This window comes from Sciurus carolinensis, chromosome 6, assembly GCF_902686445.1.
Source record: "Sciurus carolinensis chromosome 6, mSciCar1.2, whole genome shotgun sequence".
Classification (NCBI taxonomy): Eukaryota; Metazoa; Chordata; class Mammalia; order Rodentia; family Sciuridae; genus Sciurus; species Sciurus carolinensis.
The window spans coordinates 50,259,627-50,273,243 of record NC_062218.1 but is presented as its reverse complement, the minus strand read 5'-3'; positions in this window follow the sequence as shown (position 1 = coordinate 50,273,243).

The following is a 13,617-nucleotide window of genomic DNA, read 5'->3' as shown; positions in this document are numbered from 1 at the left end:
GATGGTATATTCTATAAATGTCTGTTAAGTCTAAATTATTGATTGTGTTATTGAGATCTATGGTTTCTTTGTTCAATTTTTGTTTAGAAGATCTGTCTAGTGGTGAGAGAGGTGTGTTAAAATCACCTAGTATTATGGTGTTATGGTCTATTTGGTTTCTAAAATTGAGAAGGATTTGTTTGACATACATGGATGAGCCACTGTTTGGGGCATAGATGTTTATGATTGTTATATCTTGCTGATTTATGCTTCCCTTAAGCAGTATGAAATGTCCTTCTTTATCCCTTCTGACTAACATTGGCTTGAAGTCCACATTATCTGAAATGAGGATGGATACTCCAGCTTTTTTGCTGAGTCCATGTGCATGGTATGTTTTTCCCCATCCTTTTACCTTTAGTCTATGGGTATCTCTTTCTATGAGGTGAGTCTCTTGCAGGCAACATATTGTTGGATCTTTCTTTTTAATCCAATCTGCCAGTCTATGTCTTTTGATTGATGAATTCAGGCCATTAACATTCAGGGTTATTATTGAGATATGATTTGTATTCCCGGTCATTTGGTTCATATTTAAAATTTTATTTATTTATTTGTTTATTTTTTGACACAACTTGGTTCCTCCTTTATTTGACAGTTCCTTTAGGATAATTCCTCCCTTTGCTGATTTGCTTCTTTGTTTTTTATCTCTTCCTCATGGAATATTTTGCTGAGAATGTTCTGTAATGCTGGCTTTCTTTTTGTAAATTCTTTTAGCTTTTGTTTATCATGGAATGATTTTATTTCATCGTCAAATTTGAAGGTAAGTTTTGCTGGGTATAAGATTCTTGGTTGGCATCCGTTTTCTTTCAGAGCTTGAAAAATGTTGTTCCAGGCCCTTCTAGCTTTTAGGGTCTGGATTGAAAAATCTGCTGATATCCATATTGGTTTCCCCCTGAATGTAATTTGGTTCTTTTCTCTCACAGCCTTTAAAATTCTGTCTTTATTTTGTATGTTAGGTATTTTCATTATAATGTGCCTTGGTGTGGGTCTGTTGTAATTTTGTGTATTTGGAGTCCTATAAGCCTCTTGAACTTGATTTTCCATTTCATTCTTCAGATTTGGGAAATTTTCTGATATTATTTCATTGAATAGATTGTTCATTCCTTTGGTTTGTTTCTCTAAGCCTTCCTCAATCCCAATAATTCTCAAATTCGGCCTTTTCATGATATCCCATAGTTCTTGCAGATTCTGTTCATGATTTCTTACCATCTTCTCTGTTTGTTCAACTTTGTTTTCAAGGTTAAATATTTTGTCTTCAATATCTGAAGTTCTGTCTTCCAGGTGTTCTATCCTATTGGTTATGCTTTCTATGGAGTTCTTAATTTGGTTTATTGTTTCCTTCATTTCAAGGATTTCTGTTTGTTTTTTTTTTCAATATCTCTAACTCTTTATTGAAATGATCTTTTGTTTCCTGTATTTGCTCTGTTAACTGTCGATTGGTGCGATCATTCAATGCCTGCATTTGCTCTTTCATCTCATCGTTTGCTTCCCTGATCATTTTAATTATGTACATTCTGAACTCCCTTTCTGTCATTTCTTCTGCCATGCTGTCGTTGGATTCTATTGATATAACATCTAGATTTGTTTGGGGCATTTTCTTCCCTTGTTTTCTCATATTGTTCAGGAATCAGTGGGCCATTAAGATATTGCAGATTTCATCTATCGACTTATAATTTCCCTGAAGATTGCTAGTATATCCCCTCTTATCCTTCAGTAGCCTGAAGTCTTGTAGGAAGTTGATAATGCGGAGCTCCACGAAGAAGCTGCCTCTCTAGGGGTGGTGACCCTCAGGTGGGGTATATTCCCTGATAGTGGGCAGAGGTGCCTCCACTTGTTGACCAATGGTCATCCAATGGGGAACTAGGCTGCGGGCTGAGGCAAGGCCTGTTTGTGCCTGTGTCTCTGGTGGGAAAACCTCACCCGGCAGGGAAGACTCACCCAGTGTGGAGGTCTCGCTGGTCAGTTCCCCTCCTAGAAGTTCCCCTCAAGCTACAACTACTGCCTGGGCTGGGCTGTCTTCCTCTGCAACGTTCCCAGGGGCCCGGACCTACCTCCTGGGCCTGGGAGCCTCACCCTCCACAGGCGAGTCTCCTTAGGCTGCCTCTCCTCAGAGAATCTGCCCGCAGTCCTGGAAACTTCGCTCCGCCCCTAGGCGTGTCTCTGTGTGGCTCTTCCAGCAAGAAGCCGCCTAGCTCCTGGGACCCTGCTCTGCACCTAATCGCCTGGCTATGCGGCCCCTCCTCTGAGCCGCCACCTGGAGCCCCGTACAATAGCTCTGAGACTCAGAGACCTGCCACACACCTCTTCCTCCGGACAGCCGCCCGGTTTCCGACGCAGTCACTAGGAGCCCAAGCAACTCACTTCGTGTCTCCTCCTCCTGCCAACCACCCGTAGCCCTAGGTAGTCACTCCGAGTCCAAGTGACCCGCCCTGTTCCTCCTCCTCCTCCTCGGGGTAGCCCCCCGGGTGTTCAGGAGCAGTGGCTCTGAGACCAAGTGACCCACCGCACTCCTCCTCCAGGCAGGCCACTGGTGTTCAGGAGTGGTCACTTTGAGTGCAATCAACTCACCACTCGCCTCCTCTTCTGGCAACTGCCTGTGGCTCTGATGCAGTCACTCCTAGACCAAGCGATCCGTCGCGCTCCTCCTCTTCCTCCGGGCAGCCCCCCGGTGTTCAGAAGCGGTTGCTCTGAGTTCAAACAGCTCGCCACGCAGCTCCTCCTCAGGCAGCCGCCCGGAGCCCCAGTGGTCGCTCCAAGTTCAAGCGCTGTGCTGAGCCGCCTCCTCTACAATGATCCCAGTTGTCCGTGTTTACCGCTCCTGTGGGGGGAGGGGCGTCTCACCCAGCAACTCTACTTCACAAAGTTCCCTGCGTTCCGGGGCTACCGCCCCATCCGGGACGACTCCCCAACGAGAGAGACTCACCCGGCGGCTTTGAGTTGGTCCCAAGTCTCTCACTATCTCCTCTTTTGAATCTTGTGTCCTGGAGCAATGTGAAATGCAGCCGCCCTCTAGGCCGCCATCTTGAAAACCCGATAAATAGACTCTTGATGGGAGGAGCGGTAAAGAATTTGCATCCACATTTGATGTACAATGTAGGAACTCCCGTTGGATATTGTTTAAGTCAGCTGCCCATCACTATGACAAAATGCCTGAGATAATTAACTAATAAAGATAAAAGACTTGTTTGAGTTCACACTTTTGGAGGTTTCAGTCTGTGATTGGTTGACCCCATTGTTTTGGGGCCTATGGTGAGGCAGCATATCACAGCAGGATCTCATGGTGAAGCAAAACCACTCACGCTCATGGCCAGGAAGCAAAAAGAGACTAAAGAAAGGACTGGGGTCCCACAATCCTCCTCACAGATGCACTCCCAATGAGGCAAGGAATTCCCTCTAGACTCTTAGAAATTCCACAACCTCCGTATAGACACCCTGGGGATCAAGACTTTAACACATAGGACTTTGGGAGACATTGAAGATCCCAAACTAGATGGTAGAGGCCTGGGCTCTACCATCCAAACTTGAATGCTGACCAGATTCCAGACCAGTTCATGCACACACATAGGCATAGCCCTGGATTCCCAAAAGTATTTTTGGAGAAGCATCTACAAAAAAGCATCTTTTTTTTGGTCAAGGAGATGGAGGACTTGAGTCCATCGAGAGTGGAGTTTCAATTAACTTTAGAGATGCTGATTCTCAATGGATTCAGATGCTGATGTTGCATTTGTCTTTCCTCAGCATCGATGCAACTGACATTTACCAGTTTGTTAATTACAAGATGTTTATGGCGTTTATATAGAACTCATTTCAGATTCCAAAGCCTCAGGACACTGAAAACATGTTTAGAATGTGGTTTATTCAAGTATTGAATTTAGTGAGACTATTCCAGAGTGCAGCTCTGCCCTTCACTAATGTTGGGTATTTGTATGACTGCTTCTTTTGTTGTCTGATGAAGTTAAATACGATGATGATAATGATGACAAGGTACTACAGTGGAACTGATGCCCTTTCCTCTTCTCCCTTATAGCAGCCTGAGATGAATCCCTGATTCTTCTAATTTTATTTATTATTCTGTGTGTGTTGTGGATGATTGTACCCAGGGCCTTGTGCATGCCAGGGACACACTCTATCACTGAGCTACACTCCCAGCACGCCCAAATCCTTCTATTCTTGACCAACTGTATTAAAGTGTAATTTATGTATAATAAGATTCACTAATTTTAGGTGTGCAATTTGATAAATTTTGACAAAGTAATCACCACTGCAATCATAAAGTAATATTTTCATCAGTCCAAAACATTTCCTGGTGCCCTTTGCAATCAATCTCCTGTCCTTACTTTCTGGGTGCTGGCAAACCACTGTTTCCCTTTCTATCACTATAGCTTTGCTGTTTCTAAAATTTCAGATAAACGGGATCATGCAGGTTGTAGTCTTTTGTGTTTGGCTTTTTCATGTAGCATGCTTTTGTTTGGTATGTCATTTGCTCATTATTTTTTATTGCTGAATAGTATTCTATTATGTGGAGGTACTCTGATTTGTCTTTCCGTTCATTCATTGAAGGACATTTGACTTGTTCCTAGACTTACATTTTGGTTTTACTTTTTTAAAAAATTTTGAGATAGGATCTCAATAAATTGTCCAGGCTGACCTTGAACTCATGATCCTCCTGCCTCAACCTCCCAAGTAGCTGGGATGACAGGTATGCACCACTGTGCCCAGCTAGTTTTGAAAATTATTAGTATAACTTCCATAGGCATTTGTGTACAGGTTTATGTGCCAACACGAGGTTTTATTTCTTTAGGGTAGTACCCAGGCAGGGGATAGGCAGTCATAAGGAAATTGTATATTTAAGTTTAAAAGGAATGGACAAACTGTTTTCTGGTTTTTGTTCCCATGTGCAATGTATGAGAGTTGAGTTTTACTTGCAAAGAACATTCCTGATGCATAGCATTTGAGGACAATCATGAAAAGAGGTAGAAGGAGGAGCAGAGGGAAGGAATGCAACAGGACCCACCTGGTTACTCTAGACACAAACTAAGCTGTTTTAGCAGAGAGAATTTCAGAGCTTAGAGACTTGAAGCAAGAGTGAGTTGGGGGGGGAAATGGTGATGAAGAAGCAATTATCACTTAAAAATAGCAGCAAATATGTGCTAAACCAAAAAGAATTGCAGGCTGTGAAAATGGCCTGTGGCAGACAGAGTCAGAAGAAAAATAAACAAGACTTGTTCAGTAAACAAGCCAACAGTTGGGGAAAAAAGAACTGACGACTAAAGAGAAAATGGGTGTTGAATATTAGTCATTTTCCTCTTGCTTTTCGTATTAGCCTAATTACAATGAATCTTAGGTTTGAGAAGTGACTGATGTTCTTAATATTGATGAGCTATTAATATACCTATATGGCACCTATCCGACACAGCAGCAGGTTTAGCAGGTTTCTAAACCCTAATGTGCAGTAGGAATCACCTGGGGATCTTGTCAAATGCAGCTTCTAATCCAACAGGTCAAGCCTGAACTTTGGCATTTGCACTGGGACTCCAGGTGAGGACGCTATTGCAGGACTGGAGGTGCGGCGGTGCCGCGTGGATTCAAATCCTACCTCCGACACTCATAGTCATGTAGACGAGGGTACATGTTGTAACTTCTGCTCCTCAGTTTCCCCCTTTGTAAAGTGGGGTACCCCTGCGGGCGTGGTGAGGATAACACGAGTCACCGTGGATCAAGTGCTCTGACGAGTGCCAGGTGGCATCCTCTCCCGCTGGGTTTCGGTGGGTTCCGGGGCCACGTGGCTTCGCCAGCCTAAACCATGCGGGTGGAGCCTCGCACAGTGCTTTTGTTCCTCCCGGGTCCTGCGTGGTGCTTCTGGCGGCAGCCGCTAGTTCTGCTAGTGGTGCTAATTAAGTGAGCCCATTCAGAGCCACCAGCCTGGGAAAAAAGAAAAGCCACTGAAAGGATGTCAAAGAGAGAGAGATTAACCATTTGATATGCTTCACCTGGTGGAAATGTCACAGGTTCAGCCCCGTGGGGTGACGGCAGAGATTTCTACAAGCGGGGATAACTGGGAAGGTGCTCAGACAGTGCATTTGAAAGAATTTCCAGTCTAACCTGAGGGCCCCGTTGACAGCTAAGAGAGCGGCGCCAACGTGCCCTCCTCGCCACGAGCACCAGGCAGCTGCTCAGCTGCGGCAGCCAGTGAATAAAGTCCCTAGTGTTGTTTGCGTCCTGCCCCTTTCATCTGCCTCCAGCACCTGCGTAGATGTCCTAATTGGTCCTCTGGATGCAGCCCTCTTTGGCCTGTCAGCTCCGCTCTGTACACGGCCACTTTCATCTCCCTGCTTGCTTGGCATATCGCTCTATCCTCGCAGTTTTCTGATGTTAAAAAGCAGCTTGTAAAGCCTGGATGAGCCTCATCCCATTGCTGCCTCCCTGATAGTTACTGTATTAGAAAAACAGCTGTTAATCTCAATTAGGTTTTGATTACTAATTAGCAGCTACCTGTCAGGATCCAGCAGCCCTCTTCCTGGTCCCATCAGCTATTTCCCATGCAATTGGTACACTTGGTTTCCATGAGAACCAGTTAGCAAGATGCCTCCTCCACCAAAACTGCCATCCCTTCTGTGGCTCTGATAACATCTCTCCAGCACACACTGAAGTTCCCTGCCGGCTTCCCTCCTTCCTGATTGTTTCATTTCAGTGGCCAACCAGACTTTCCAATGAAAACCAGTCTTGTCCCTGTTGTCAATACAGTCACGTCTTGGAATGGGTAATCAAGTGATTAATAAGTCTATTCATTGAACTTGGGTTTAGAATCCATGGATTGATTGATGTGAGTTCTCCTGCCTGGATCCTGCTCACCTATACCAGGAGTGGGGAACTCTGACATGAGGGCCAAAGCTGTCCTGCTGCCTATTTTGGTAAAAAAAGCTTTATTGCAATACAAGCCCACAGCATCACATGATGTCAAGCTACAGCAGCAGGGTGGTTGTGCCAGAGACCGCACACACGGAGCTCAAGATTTTACTACCTGCTCCTTTACAGAAGCAGCTTGCCACCTCTGGACCTCTGTTCCTGAGAGTGGTACTATCAGCTTCACTTGAGAACGTGTTATAAAGTGAAATGCTCTGGCCCTCCCCAGTCACCAAATCAGAAACGTAGAGGGCAGAGTCCAGTTTCTGGATTTAAAAAAATATATTTAATGGACACATAAAGATTGTATATATTTGAGATGCACAGTGTGATGATTCAATGTAAGTGTACATACATAGTGTAATGATTATCACAATCAAATTAGTGAACATATCCATCACAACTCACCCTAAAAGTTAGATTCCCGGACTTGCTCATCTTATAACTGATGGTTTATACCCTCTGACAAACATCTGGAGTGATCTGAACTCTAATGGGCCTCTGGGTGATTTGGATGTTCACTATGGTGTGAGAACCACTGGTCTCTGCCCTTGAATCTGACAGTGTTCACTCCATCATATACACCAGGACACGATGGCAAGTGAAAGACGGCACTCTCCTATCTACCGTATCATAAATACCTGTATGTGGTGGGTTTCATGGAAGGGAATTCAGCCAAAGATGGGCCCTCTAACGAAGGGACTCTGGTGGACGACTGAGTCATTTGTATGAATTCTTTGTATTTAATGACAGCTACCATTCATTGTCTCTTACACTGTTTTGCTAATTTGTAGGCTGTTTCACTGTGGATTTTGATGGGCAGATGTTTTCAATTTTTATGTAGTCCAATCAATCAAGATGTTTTCTCTTGTAATCTCTGTAATCATTTCTCATTTTCTAGTTTTCCAGAAGACCTACTGAACAAATGTTGACCTCAGGAACTAGCCTCATGTATTGATATTTTTGTCTTCATGCTCATTCATCTCTTTGTCTTTTTTTTTTTTTTTTCTTTTTCAGATACTGGGGATTGAACCTGGGGTTACTTAACCACTGAGCCACATCCCCAGCCCTTTTTATTTATTTATTTTTTATTTTGAAACAGGGTCTTGCTAAGTTGCTGAGGTCCCCACTAATTTGCCGAGGTTGTCCTCAAACTTGCAATCCTCTTGCCTCAGCCTTCCAAGTTGCTGGGATTACAGGTGTGTGCCACTGTGCCCAATGTCATCTTTCATCTTTTGATGGCATTCTGGAAGAACCTTCACTCCTATCTTCCAACTCACTTTATTCAACTATTGTTTATTTACATGTTTGTGAATAAGAGCTGTGAACATAGATAAATGTAGGGAGTAATAAGGGGACAGAGGAAAAAGTGGATGTAACTTCTCAATGAGGAGTCTCAGTTTCTACCTGCTAATAGTAATTTGGGGACATAGGACTATTTCCTTGGGCCCAGGGACTGCCAATTACCTTGCTAGAAGTACTGCTTCAGAGAGACATATTATCTGTAAGTCATTCTAGGGAGGAAAAATCTCTTTTTCCTCTCTGCTAGCATTAAGAGGATAGAAAATTTTCAGGCTCTGCCTTTCCCTCCAACACTGACTTAAGGACCCTCCCTAATCAGAAAGCGTATTTATTTTGAAAGTCATTCCTGGGACTTGATTCTGAGTCCCTGGCTAACCCCTGCTTAGTGTCAAGGACAGTGGAGAGCAGGCCCTTCTGCCTGGCTGCTTGGAATATATATTCTGTCCTATCAATTGCCCAAGAACCCATTCAACGTCTGTATTTGACTACAAGCATGGTGTTTCCCTGTGTACAAGAATCTGTTTAATGGTTGCTAAAATGCAGATGATTGGATCCCATCGGCAGGATTTCAAATTCAGTGGGCCTGTAGTAACATTGAAGAATCTATAGCTCACAGTGATGTTGGTGTTGGTCCAGGATCACCTGATATGAGGCCTGACTGGAAAGAAAGTTCTTACCTGAGAAGTGCCTCTTCTCTCTTCTCTTTTTTTTGCTTTCATATATATATATATTTTTTTTTCTTCCCTACATTCCATCTTCCTGGATTCCATCAGTTTCTAGTGCATTGGTACTTTTTTTATGGTCTGTTTTCTAAAAGATTTTATTCTTTCAAACCACTCTTATCACTCCATCGCACCGGGAAGAGGAGAGGAGACAGAACAGGTGCTCCATCTTCTTTTGTGATCTCTTCCCAATTATTTGGGCTTAAAGAGGCCTCGTCTCATTCTATATTTACCTCAAGTATTTAATGTGTTAAATGGTCACCCACTATAATTTATTTTAAAGTGGTAATTCAACTTAGTTTTTGTTGCAAATAGTTAACCATCTGTCCCAGTATCATTTATCCAATAACCATCCTTTTTCTCACTGATTTGTGATGCCACCTTTAACATACACTAAATTTGGGGTCGATTTCTGAGCTATCAAGTCCATTACATTGATCTGTCTGCCAATTCTTTTGTCAATGAACACTTTAATTATTGAAGTTATATTATCTGGTAGGGAAAGGTCTCTTTCATTCGTCTTTACTTTCAATATATTCTTGACTATTTGGGCCCTTTATCTTAAAAATCACTTTGCCATGCTTCCCTCTCTCCCTCTATGTTGGATTTTTAATGAAGATTTCATAAATCTATTAAGCATTTTGTGAAAGATGGGTGTTACTTTTCCAGTGCAAAAATACCAATTGATTTATTCAAGACTTCTTTTCTAGAGCTCAAACTATTATAGTGTCACATTCTTCTATTCTATTATATAGTCACATTCTTCCCTAGGTATTTTAACTTTTTTTTGTTGAAACTATGAAATGGGACTTTATTTTTCATTAAAGTTTCTTATTCTCATTTTGAGAGAGATTTGAGGGTGGAATAGAGAGAACATTTGCAAGAAGGCCTTTTTTGTAATACGGGAATTTGATGTGAATTGGGAGTTTTGGCTCATAAAAACGGGTGTTTATTTTGGATTTCAATATGTTTGAATTAATGGTAATGCTTGGTGGTTCTTGACTTAAAGCCCATAATAATAAGCTTACATTATGCTGAATTTTTGCAATAAAACAAAAAGAATGTTAAAAACCTAATAATAACAGGAATGTAATTCATAGTTGCGTTGCCCTTCAGTAGCTGGGGACAATGAAGTGCAGCAAGCATACAATTAAGCAGACTCCCTGCTTTTCATGTCACCCAAGGCCAGTTCAGTCAGTGCCAGGTATTACCAGAACAGGCCAGCCCCTGAACAATTGTCTTTGGTTTATTCAAGGCTTCTAAATGATAGTTCCAATTTTGGCCAATGTTTACATCTTGCCTGTAGTTCACAAGACAGATGCACTTTTTAAGCAATAAAATCTTACCCTGGTAACTAAACTTGAGCCATGCATGCTCTGAAGAACATGAAAATGCTGCATCATAACACAGGGTAATAAAACTTTTAAAAATAACTATTTATAGCTGCATATATATGTAAACTTAAATCAAGATAGAAAGTTAAAAGTCCATAGGTAAAGGGGGGGATAAAATCTCAATGCCTAAGGATCATCAAATATATTTTGTCATATCTAAGACACCACCAAGATAAGACATGTCATTACTTTGTACCACAAAGAAGGGAAAGGACTCTACCAGGCAAACTATGTCATGGTAAAGATTATAAAACTTGTCCCAGTTTTAAAGATTTTTAAAAGAAGGGGAATATGTGTTTCTTAGAATCAGTGGTATATGTTAGAAAGCTTTGGACCATAACCAAATAGAAATCTGAATCAGAAATATGTTGACTGACTTACCTGGAAGTCGAGAGGAAGGGCTGGCTTCAGGAAGAGGCTGATCCAAAGTTCAATATTGTCATAGGGACCCACTCCCCTGTCACAAGATCGACTTCATGCCAAGACTTTTTTGCAGATAAAACACTAATGTCAGCTGCAAATGGGCTGCAGAGTCCTGTGTTCATATCATGTCAAAGACAAAGGATTATTTTTCCAAAAAATCAAAAAGAAATTTCTCAGATCTTCTCAATGAGCCCACTCCAAATCAAATCACCTGCCTGTAATTATACTGCTGTCTAGAACTGTGCTTCTCAATAGGGCAATGACTTGGTGCTGTAGTCACCTGAAGAGGCAGATGGGGCCCCTGCCCAAAATGTTGTTCCGATGTTGAGACAGATGAGCCTCACACATACCAAGAGGGTCTGCAAAGGTTCACAACTTACATAACTTAGGTTTATAGGGAAAGGAGGTCCAAATGATTAGATAGAACGAGGAAAGGAGACTGGCCCTAGTTTTTACTGTAGTGAGGGCAAGGATAGCATGAGAGTCCTGGGGACAGGGAAGGGCAGCATGGTTTGAATTTCCCTTTAGTGTTGAAAGAGAGGATGCCCAGGCTTTCTTATCAGCTTGCACAGGGGTAGGGCACCAGAGAAGAGAGGGATGAGGCTTAAAGCTACCAGCAGTCAAACATAAAAATTAAAGTGAGACCAATTTACTTGCCAAAGGGGTTTGCTTATATTTAAATTAATAAAAAAGAAATGAAATTTAGAAGTTCTATTTACTCTTCGGTCATGCTGGACACATTTCAAGTACTTACCAGTCATATCTGGCAGTCTTTTATAATATTTCCACCATCCCAGAAGGTACTATTGGACCGCACTGGTCCATCACAGGGTCAGTGAACTGCAACTCACAGACCAAATTCCATCCAGTGTCTGTTTTTATATAGCCTGCCAACTAAAAGTGACTTTTAAATTTTTTAAATGATTCCAAAAAGTCACAAGAAGTATGGTATTTTATGATGGAAAAATTATATGAAATTCAAATTTTGTGTCCACAAATGAAGTTGTATTGGAAACCAACCACTCATTTTACATATGTATTGTCTGTACTACTTTCACATCACAATGGCGTGAGTAGCTGTGATGGAGCCTGTATGATCACAAAGCCTAAAACAAACTCTTGAAAAGAAGTTTACTGGTTCCTGTCTTCAGGAACAGGATGACCCTTTTGTAATCAAGTCCACTGGTGTAGGAAGGGCCATGGGATAAGGTTCCTGGAGTCTCCTCAGGTATGGAGGCCTGAGGGTTCCCTGTAAAGGAGAAGACAGAGTGGGATACTATGTAGGCCACCAAGAACACCCTCCACACCTAGCAAGAAACATGAACAAAGGTTTAACCTCTGGATGGAACTGAGCTAATAGTCACCAAGGTGGATCTCCCTACCCACCACACAAACACCATTTCTTGCAGTACACCAATTCCACACTGACTCAATATTTTGATTCTATTTTATACTCATGGTTTCACTCAAGATCCATGTCTTTTTAGTCCCAAAAAAGAAATTTTATGTTCATTCATCTTAATCATTGTTTTTACCAGCATGTATAAGATACAGAATGTCAAATCGATTCTTTCTGCCACAATTTTCATCCTCACTTTCTTTCTCCTCTTTCTCTCCAACCGAATGAGTCCTGGTTTTCTGTCAATTATTTACATTCCTTACATTCCTGATTAACTTTGGACAGATAATTTAAAAAAAGTGAAACCTAGTAGAGATGTGGGGTCTTTTAGACCCCAGAAAGTTTTGGTATTTTAATCTATGAAAACTTAATTAGTCTATTCATAAATTAACTTTTCCCTCCTCAGAATGGGACACATATTCTGAAATATACACCAGGTCAGATTTAATCCAATTTATAGGAGTAAATCATTAAAATATATATTTTTAAAAATGAACTTTAATTTTAAAGCACTTTTAAGTTAAACACAAAGCAGAGGGTCCAGATATTTTCTGTATACCACTTGACCCATACACACATAGCATCCCTCCTTATCAACATCCCCCACCAGGGTGGTACATTTGTTAAAACTGATGAACCTACCCTCACACACTCTGATCAAGTGAAGTCCATAGTTGGGTTAGAATTTACTGTAGGTGCTATGCATTCTATCAGTCTGTAGAAATGTGTAATGACATGTATGAGCCATTATAATACCGTAAGGAATAGTTTCACCCTTCTGTTCTTCACCTAGTCATCCCTCTCTCCATTAACCTTTGGCAACCACTGATCATGTAACTGTCTCCACAGTTTTGTTCGTCCCAAAATTTCTCTTGAGATTTCTTCTCTGATCCATCGGTTATTTAAAAGTGTATTGAGGATCCAAGATGGCGGCCTCGAGGGAGGCTGCACCCCCAGTCGCTCCAGAACCCAGGAGTTAAGAAGGGGAGGCATTGAGAGACTCGGACTGAAATAGAGCCACGGGTGAGTCTGCCCACTGGGTAAAGCTTGGCCCGGGTGGCAGGCCCAGATAGAGGTGGCTTATCGGAGCCGGGCAGGGCAGCTAGAGTCATCCACAGGCAGCCCTACGCACTCCGGCGGTGGGCCCCGCCCACACAGCCAGCTTCTCCAGGTTCTCGGAACGGAACTGGCCCGCTAGTGAGAGCCTTTCTGACCAGAACAAGCTCCGAGTCCCGGAGCCACTGCAGCGCAGCGTACTCCGGCAACGAACCAGCGGAGAGCCTCGATCCGCAAGCAGCCTCTGGGATCAGAGCAGGGCAGCCAGAGACCTCTTCAGGCGGCTCTGCCCACTCCAGCTGCAGGCTCGCTTCACAGGGCGATCCAAGATGGGGGCCTAAAGGGAGACTGCACCCCCAGTCGCTCCAGAACCCAGGAGTTA